We start from the raw sequence: 9,151 nt of genomic DNA, 5'->3' as shown, positions 1-9,151 counted from the left end.
ATTTTATAATAAATAGCCTCATTATTCATTTCATTCATTTTCTTGTCGGCTTAGTCCGTTTATTAATTCGGGGTCGCCACAGCGGAATGAACCGCCAACTTATCCAGCAAGTTTTTACACAGCGGATGCCCATCCAGCCACAACCCATCTCTGGGAAACATCCACACACACTCATTCACACACATACATACACTACAGACAATTTGGCAGTACCAATTCACCTGTACCGCATGTCTTTGGACTGTGGGGGAAACCGGAGCACCCGGAGGAAACCCAAGCAAACGCAGGGAGAACATGCAAACTTCACACAGAAACGCCAACTGAGCCGAGGCTCGAATCAATAACCCAGCAACCTTCTTGCTGTGAGGCGAACGTGCTACCCACTGCGCCACTGCGTCGCCTAGCCTCATTATGTATTTATTTATTTATATGATTTAAATATGATACTAGAATAGTGTTAGCTTTTGTAAAGTAATTTATGTTTCAGAATAGAATATGTAATGTGCAACATCTCAATGATAATATTAAAGCTAACATAGGCCTGATGTGCCATTTACATAGATTTCAATTAATATGAAAAGGGAGTGCATGTTTTTACCAAAACTAATATTGGATTTTATTTTAAATGTTTGTTTGTGTACAACAATATAATTTGCACATAGAAATGGTGAGGTTCTCCTCTAAAGAAGTTGTTACTCCACCCCGTTTAGAGCTTCGTTATGGGCGTTTTACGTTATAACTAATGTGGTTCTAGCGATGGATCTGCCACAGAGAAAATAGGGGTTTTGGAAAACAATCGTCACTTAATCCTTCTTTTCCCAAAAGATGCATCGTACTGTGATAGTTCAGCTGCGAATTACGTCGTTGTTTGGGAAACGCACCTCAGAGCTGTAGGCCTATAGTCTATGTAGTGTGTAAACTTACAGGGAGGTGTTGGTCAGTAGTACTGTGCACCACGTTATTGAACTCCAGTATCTCTGAGGGAGATTATGTTACCCGATAGCCAATATTAACTTTAGAGACTTAAAAATAAAAGACATTTAAAAAAAAAAGAACATGCAAATCGGCAACACATAAAACTGGTCCTGTGGAGTTCAACACTTGTCATCATGTTTTTTTTGTTTTTTTTTACCAAAATTCTTTATCTTTCATATTGGTAGTGGCTCCATGACATAAACACATTAGTACAGCAGATTATCATTGCATTGTATTCACAGTGCTTCCCTCGGATATAAAAATATAGGAAAATGTGTAATTATAAGGTACAATCACATCCATGAATTACATCCTGAATGAACCAGTAATAGCCTACAGCTCATCCTCAAGCGCAGTGAACACAGAAGATGACAATGATGATGACGATAATCCTCATGGCGGAAATTGCACTTTAAAATAAAACACACGAGGAAATAAATACTCAAGGAAATGTATACCATGGTCATATGAATCTAGGAGTTGTTGCTTTGATTTAAAATAGTTTAAAGGTCTAAGATGGAATAGCACTTATATATGGTTAGCATATATATATATATATATATATATATATATATATATATATATATATATATATATTTTTTTTTTTTTTTTTTTAATATATCTTAATCTCTGAATTATTCTAGATTAATCTAGATTACAAAGGCTCTTTTGAATTCTGCCGAAGGCATTCAGAATATGTGTGGCTCCCAAATAATAAGTCTTTCAGAACGGTTTCTCAAGCCAGGTGGCGCATTGGACCAGGGGCTCATCTCCTGTTTTCAAAATGCATCATAAACTGCTTGAGAAACTTCTACTGTGATAATTGGTGATGAAAATAAATTAAGTTCAATAAGATGTTAACTGTTTATTTGGTTAAACATGAATTGTGAACTGTAGGCCTACATAAGCTTGAAACAGCTATTTTTGATCACCCTTAACCGATTAAAGTCATACCTGACCTAAACGGAAATGGAATTAAAGGGTCATGAGCCCCATAAGCCCCCACCAAATTTCAGTTCATGTCTACCTTAGAATATTTTTTTAAAAGATGCATCATAATGGGCGTAAAGCTCCGCGAGCAAAGGGCAGGGTTGGGCGTGGCCAGCAGGGGAGAAGGAGGGGAGCAAACAACTGTTGTCAGTTAGCTCACAAAATAAGACACAAACTGTGAGGAGATGCATGATTTTATAGTTTACAAAGTTAAAATGCAAATAAATAAATAGTCATTTAATGTCCTGCTACATTTTTTATTCGCAATTTCATATACAGATAACCACAATTTATATCATTATAAAGACAAGCGTGTTCATATAAACACTATAAATGAGGACTTTTCCCTCAATCCCAGGTTTCCTGCTCAGCCTATTTCAACCATTAGCCCTGCTGGTGATCTAGAGGATTTAGGTGAACACTGCAGCACAGCGATGTGTCTAAATGTGAACGAACGCCTGATAAAAGACAACGTCCGCCATTCTTCAATTCTCGTACTGCTCTCCCGACAATAAGGCTTGGTGGACACAAACAGCTTTGCTGTATCGGCCCTGACTGCATCGCCAGAAAAAACATGCAACAAGCCCTGTGGATCATGTAGACAAACACATAAGACCCTTCATGAACAGTTAAATACTGTGTGCCGTGGGTCCTTGTCTCACAGCTTGCTTGGCACTGGCAGGTGTGTGTCTTGCCTTCGAAAAGCATGTGCTCTCATGAATAATTAAGCAGCAGGTTCTTCTCATAGGATAAGAAAACTCCGCTATGAATAATAATGAGAAACCCACGCGTCATCTTTGCACTTGCAGTTTTGCGATCCGTCACCAATTTTGATCCCGCGCCAAAAATCATTTTAAACCCGGAAGCTGAAATTAGCTGACAAAAGCTCAAGATTATCCAGTTTTCCCCACAATTAAAGCTAACAGGTGCTAACATTGTCTTAACTGATGCTCAACACACACAAATCTGTTAAAATCTCAAAAAAAAAATAAAAGTACTCGAGGGTTTCATGAACCCTTAAGACATGTGGAGTATGCATATATTAATGGCATTATTGAAGTAAACACAGCAATCAAACTATTGCCGTCATGTAGAACTTTTTGTCATGTTTTACACTTTACAATATGATTAAATTGGTTAATATTAGTGAATGCATTTACTAACATGAACTAATGAGCGATAATTATGCAGCATTCATTATTCATTATTGAACACTGACTAATACATTGTTGAAATCCAAACATTTATATTAGTTAATTTACTGTGAGTTAACAAATACTAACAATGAACAACATTAATACCAATAACTAATATTAACTCAGATAAATACATACTGTAATAAATGTTATTTTTGTTATTGTTGTTGATTCATGTTAGTAAATACATTACCTAACATAAGCTAATACAACCTTATTGTAGTGTTACCAGGACATTGATACATTGACATATGTGCATCCAAAGCTGTGTGCAGAGCGGGATTGAAATTCTTTTGTGCTTCTGGGCAATAACACCAAGAGATAACAGGTACATGTGGACAAATGATTATTGGACACAAATGACACAATGAGGAAATACACAAGTCACACTCAATAAATCCTTAAATGGACACATGGGATAGACAGAACAGTGAGTAATACAGGCCACACACAAGAGTGCATAATAGCAAGCAATTTATCAACAGTTTACAAAAGAAATCATGTTTATGCTGCATGGTTGAGGTTTTCGTGTAGGCAGAAACACTACACCGCTAAAGCAGAGACTTACTATTAATAACTACTGCACAAAAGACAGTAGACTATGAACAATCAATTACATTGTAAATTTACTTCATATGAGCAATACATAGGCACAGAAGGTGTTATATATAAATAAAAATAATAATAATAATAATAATAATAATCTCGGTGCTTTATAAAAGACTCCAATGTTTAAAGAATTAATCTACAATAGCTATGTTTTTATTTCCAGTATCAGTGAATACACATACTGTAGTACACACTGCATACTTTAGTATGATGTGCAGTAATGCAACTATATATATATATATATATATATATATATATATATATATATATATATATATATATATATATATATATATATATACATATATATATATATATATATATATATACATACATGCAGACTCCCCGTCTTGTCAATCTAAAATACAAATTAGTGTCCCATTAGGTTTTTAACAACAGATTAAGTATCAAGAGTTACAGTAATAGGTTTAATTACCAACTCATTTGTGTTTGTGTTTACCATTTTGCTGTTGGTTAAATGTTTGTAAAAACCAACAAACAGAAAAAAAAGGGTAAACAGTATCATAGATTTATGAACAAACGCAACAGGTCATTTAGATTATTTTTTACCTAATTTATCTTAGAGTTTAGATTTTCCTGTTTCAAATACATTCCATTATTTTCTATTTTTAACATGAAACAGATTAAACCTCGTCATCATTACATAATGGTTTAATAAACTGTGGGTTTGCAAAGCGACTGCAGGGGGTTTATGAGCTGATGAGAATTAAATTAATTATCATAACTGTTAAACAAGAATAAATATAATTTGAACAAAATAATATTGATTAATTAAATTACCCCCTAAAATTATTATATTTGTCTACCTCAATGTAATGTAATCTTCAGAGAACCATGAATAAAAATGTGGATTATGTAATATGTAATTTTAAATGCACACGGTGACAGCCAGTGATCAGTATGCATTTATGTTGGATGATAAAGAGCAACCTTGACATTTTGATATCCATGCCCTTTGTGGGCAAACAAGGCATATGAGTTTAAAATGATATTTTGGTGGACTGAGGCAATGACACAAATTTAAGGTTAAAGCAAATGATCTGTGGGAGGTGTGACTCAGACTTGTTGGAGGTGTGATCATGTTTGTATATATACATTGGTAATTGCTGCAACACTGAAAGTAGTTATATGACTTTAAAAAAAAAGGAAAATAAAGTTTTATGCATCCTCAAAAACCACAGTGGCCGTATTTGCATGAAAATTGTTGAGTTATGTTTTCTTCATAAATAAGTCAAATGCAATTGTCATATTCACGTATGCATATTGCTAAAGGCTATGTGACATTTTTGTTGTTTTAGTTGTTTAACTCTATCACTGCTGTTCCAGCAACACATTTTCTACATGTCTTTTAAGCCAGACTACACCGAAGTTGTTGCAATGAATCTCAGCTTGCAGGATAAATAGTCTACCTCAAATTTGTAGCATGTACTGCCTGGTATATATGTGCGCTATAATGTTTTCATGTACCTTAGGAATATAGAATTTCATGAATGAATGAGTGTAACTATTTTGAGTAGTTTACAAGTCAAACGTTTAAAGTTTCGTTTAGTTCAAGCTCTGCTTCATTTTCTGCAGGTTTCAAACAAGCCATAAGGTCTCAATTAGTTTGATCAGGACAATGTAATTGGATGTGGCCATCCAGAATCTGAGATTGGCATGTGCGTGTTAGACTAGTTCAATTAGTCTCTTGCATTGTTCAACTTCATCCAAGGAAATGCCTACTATGTGATATTTTGTACCAGGGAACCCCTTTCATGTCCCGGCTTGTGGTAGACCCGCACCAGCTTCTGTCTGTTGGACATGGCTAGGGAAGACTGGGAGCAGCAGTTCACCCCACACAGAATATTGGATGAATGAACACTAAACGTGATCCAACCATTAAATCAAATCAAATAATTTTATTCTCACATCAGCAGCAGTACTATCAAAAGTAAAAGCTTAGGTGCTGGCTCCAGACAGTGCGAAATACAGACAATGCAGAATACAATGACAGTGCAAAATACAACAACATACTTCCAAAAAAGAAGACAACATACAATTGACAATAATATAAGACAATGAATAGGTGTACACATAATTTGACTGTTGGTGGTAAATTATTATAGGCAATGTTATTTTAAGTACGAATTGGTTAAAGTGCAGTGTATGGTACATCTTGATGGTGTGCAGTAAGGGGTATGGAAGAGTTTGTGTGAGTAGTGTCAAGTGTTCATCAGCTTGATAGTCTGTAGAAAGAAACTTTCCTTCAGTCGGCTGGTGCGTCACTGGATACTGTGGAACCGTCTGCCTGGGGGTAGCAGAGAGAAAAGTCTAAGGCTTTGGTGGCTGGAGTCGCCGAGGATTCTCTTGGTTTTCTCATACACTGCCTGGTGTCCTGGGGGGAGGGAAGCTCACCTCCTACCATGTGGCCAGCAGTTCGCACAATCCTATGTAGACCTTTGAGATTGCTGCTGGTGCTGTTTCTATACCAGGTGGTGATACAGCCAGACAGGATGCTCTCTAAAGTGCAGGTGTAGAACGAGCAGAAGATATGTGGGCTCATTCAAAAACCCCTGAGACGCCTAAGAAAGAAGAGGCGTTATTGTGCCTTTTTCAGCACTGTGTCTGTGTGAGCAGTCCATGTCAGATCCTCAGTGATGTGGACTCCTAGAAACTTGAAAGTGCTGACCCTCTTCACTGGTGTCCTGTTGATGGTGACGGGAGTGTTTTCTCTTTTCTCTCTCTCCTGAAATCCACCGGCAGCTCCTTGGTTTTGCTGATGTTGAGTGAGAGTTGGTGTTTCCTGACACCATTGCATCAGAGTGTGCACCTCCTCTCTGCAGGCAGTCTCATCATTATCAGTGATTAGGTCTACCTAGGTGTCATTAGCAAATTTAATGATGACGTGGAACATCTCGTAAAGATTCAGCATAAACAGCAATGGCTGTATGGCCAGCCCATCAACGCCAGTGAATTCCCTGCAGTTCACATCCAAATTCCTTTGGGGCAAGGACCATATACAGTACATACCAGAGAAGGGTTAAGTCACAAACCATTCAGCCATTCTGGACATGAGCAGGACAAAAGGTTAGAAAAGGGTACTATGTTAATCTGCCAAAGAAGTGGACTGTGCCACCAAAAATAGCTGGCAGCACCCAAGCCTGTGGAGCCATCATTCATGGATATAGGGAAATAACTGTCTAACCTCTAACAGATGGAATTAAGAACTCTGGTCAATCATGAAATCTACATTGTATGACAATGACCTGACCAGGAACCTGAGGCTCAGTTACTTTATCTCCACACTATATATAACAAAAGGTTACTGGCAAGTGATCATCCATGTGGACTGCAGGGAGAACAATCTCGCACACCCCCAAAGAGTAATGATAGAGTTTTTATGGGCTGGGTTCATGGCTAACCACAAGAAATGTCACCTGGGGCTAGCAGAAGCTATAAGTACATGGGTTATCAGATCAAATGTGGATTAATTAAGCCTCAGAAGGAACTGGTGGAAGCTGTCAGGAAAGCAGCCTGACCCATCAGCAAAACCCAGGAATGTGCTTTTGGGGGGTTAGTGGAATATTATTATTGCTTTGTACGTCTCTTCTTCTCAACAGCTTTTCCCGTCGGTTTGAAAAATGCTCCTTATATCTCTTTATTTACTATACTACATACAACAATATTTATACTGTTTGTTAAATAGTTATCCATTTGAGTTACTTATATCATTTGTGCAGTCCTGATTTGTATTTTTGATTAAATTTTGGCAAAGACGTGATACCAAGTATCTGTTATATTTAATTTTTTCGGCTCCGTTGTGGGCTGAGTTTGAGCGATAACTTAGATTGAGCGATAAAAAAAAAAAAAAATAAATAATAAAAAAAAAAAATAAATATATATATATATATATATATATATATATATATATATATATATATATATATATATATATATATATATATATATATATATATATAATTTATGTTATTAGAATTATTATTATTATTATTTATTAGTATTATTATTATATTATTATTATTATTATAGATTATTATTATTGTATTTTTTTCTTGTCATTATATTTTTATTACCAACGCTAAAGTGGTCTCATATAAACAACCGAGTGGCATGACATCAGACAGTTTAGTAAGATAGACTATTTAGCAAGGCACTTCGTATGGAGATCAACTTGAATGTGCAACAGAGCACAAGGTCCCTGTGCATAATTAACTGATCCAGATACCATGCTAAAATAAGCCAATCGTCAAGAAAGCTAAGACTGCAGGTGCCTGCAAGCAAAAGAGTTGATAATCTTTCTTACATATAACATGGAAATTAAACAGTCACACAGTTTTGCTCGTTTCTCTCTATTTTTCTATGCTCCCAGAAGTGTCCCCATGTTCTCTCTTGTTAAAGGGGTGAACCACTACGATATCATATTTTAAACTTTAGTTGATGTGTAATGTAGCTTTGTGAAACTAAACAACATCTCTGATTGTATGCATTCTGAATGTATTTGACAGAGGACAGCTTCCATAATCTATCTGGGTTCAGTGCTTTGTTTCGGCTAAAAAACTCCCCAATGAAGAAGCAGCTCCAACCATAATAGACAAAGCTGTTAATTAAGAGCCACAACCTGTAAGTATTTTTATTTGTTAAAGATGATTTATTACATGCATAGTTTCTAGCATTAATGGTATGCTGTAGCAAGAACGTATACAGGGATGTAAACAACATTTATGAAATGTTGTTTGGCACATTTTACATTTCACATTTTAACTACAAATTTATATTTATTTGTCAAGCCACTGTAAACACCCATACTCTTCAGCAGGGCTGCAATGACTCTCTATGTGGCCACTTTCCCTGAATTCTACATCTCAAATAACAAACTCGCAAAAGATATGTGAACGTTTTATATTGCTTACACATTCTTATTCAGAGAGCAGGTATGAAGTTCAACTGTGTCCTGTTCATTTTCTGTCTAATTCAGGTTCAAATTGATAAGCTAACAGCTACTCTGTTTGACAGAATTTACAGAGCAGAAGCAGAGCGTATGCTTGTAGGAGCATGACACTTTTCCTGGTGACATGGAACGATCCGCGAATCACAGCACATTATGTTAGCTGACCTATCAGAGCCTCTTGAGGATGGGATTTTGAAAGAAAAAAGAAATATGACAGTAAAATTCATGTTAGCTGAGTAGCTGTAAATAAGGTAAGATATATAAAAAAAATAAATAAATAAAAAATTGGCTTTTTTTTTTTTTTTTTTTTTTACAAATGAAGCATGAGCACACATTGCTTTGCATCTTATAAACACATCCAAGCCTCATCCCAGTAAATCTTCAAGAATTTCTATAATTTTACACCAGAATG

The sequence above is a fragment of the Danio rerio genome, chromosome 14 (genome assembly GCF_049306965.1).
Source record: "Danio rerio strain Tuebingen ecotype United States chromosome 14, GRCz12tu, whole genome shotgun sequence".
In the NCBI taxonomy this organism is placed as follows: Eukaryota; Metazoa; Chordata; class Actinopteri; order Cypriniformes; family Danionidae; genus Danio; species Danio rerio.
Note: the sequence above shows the minus strand (reverse complement) of the source record.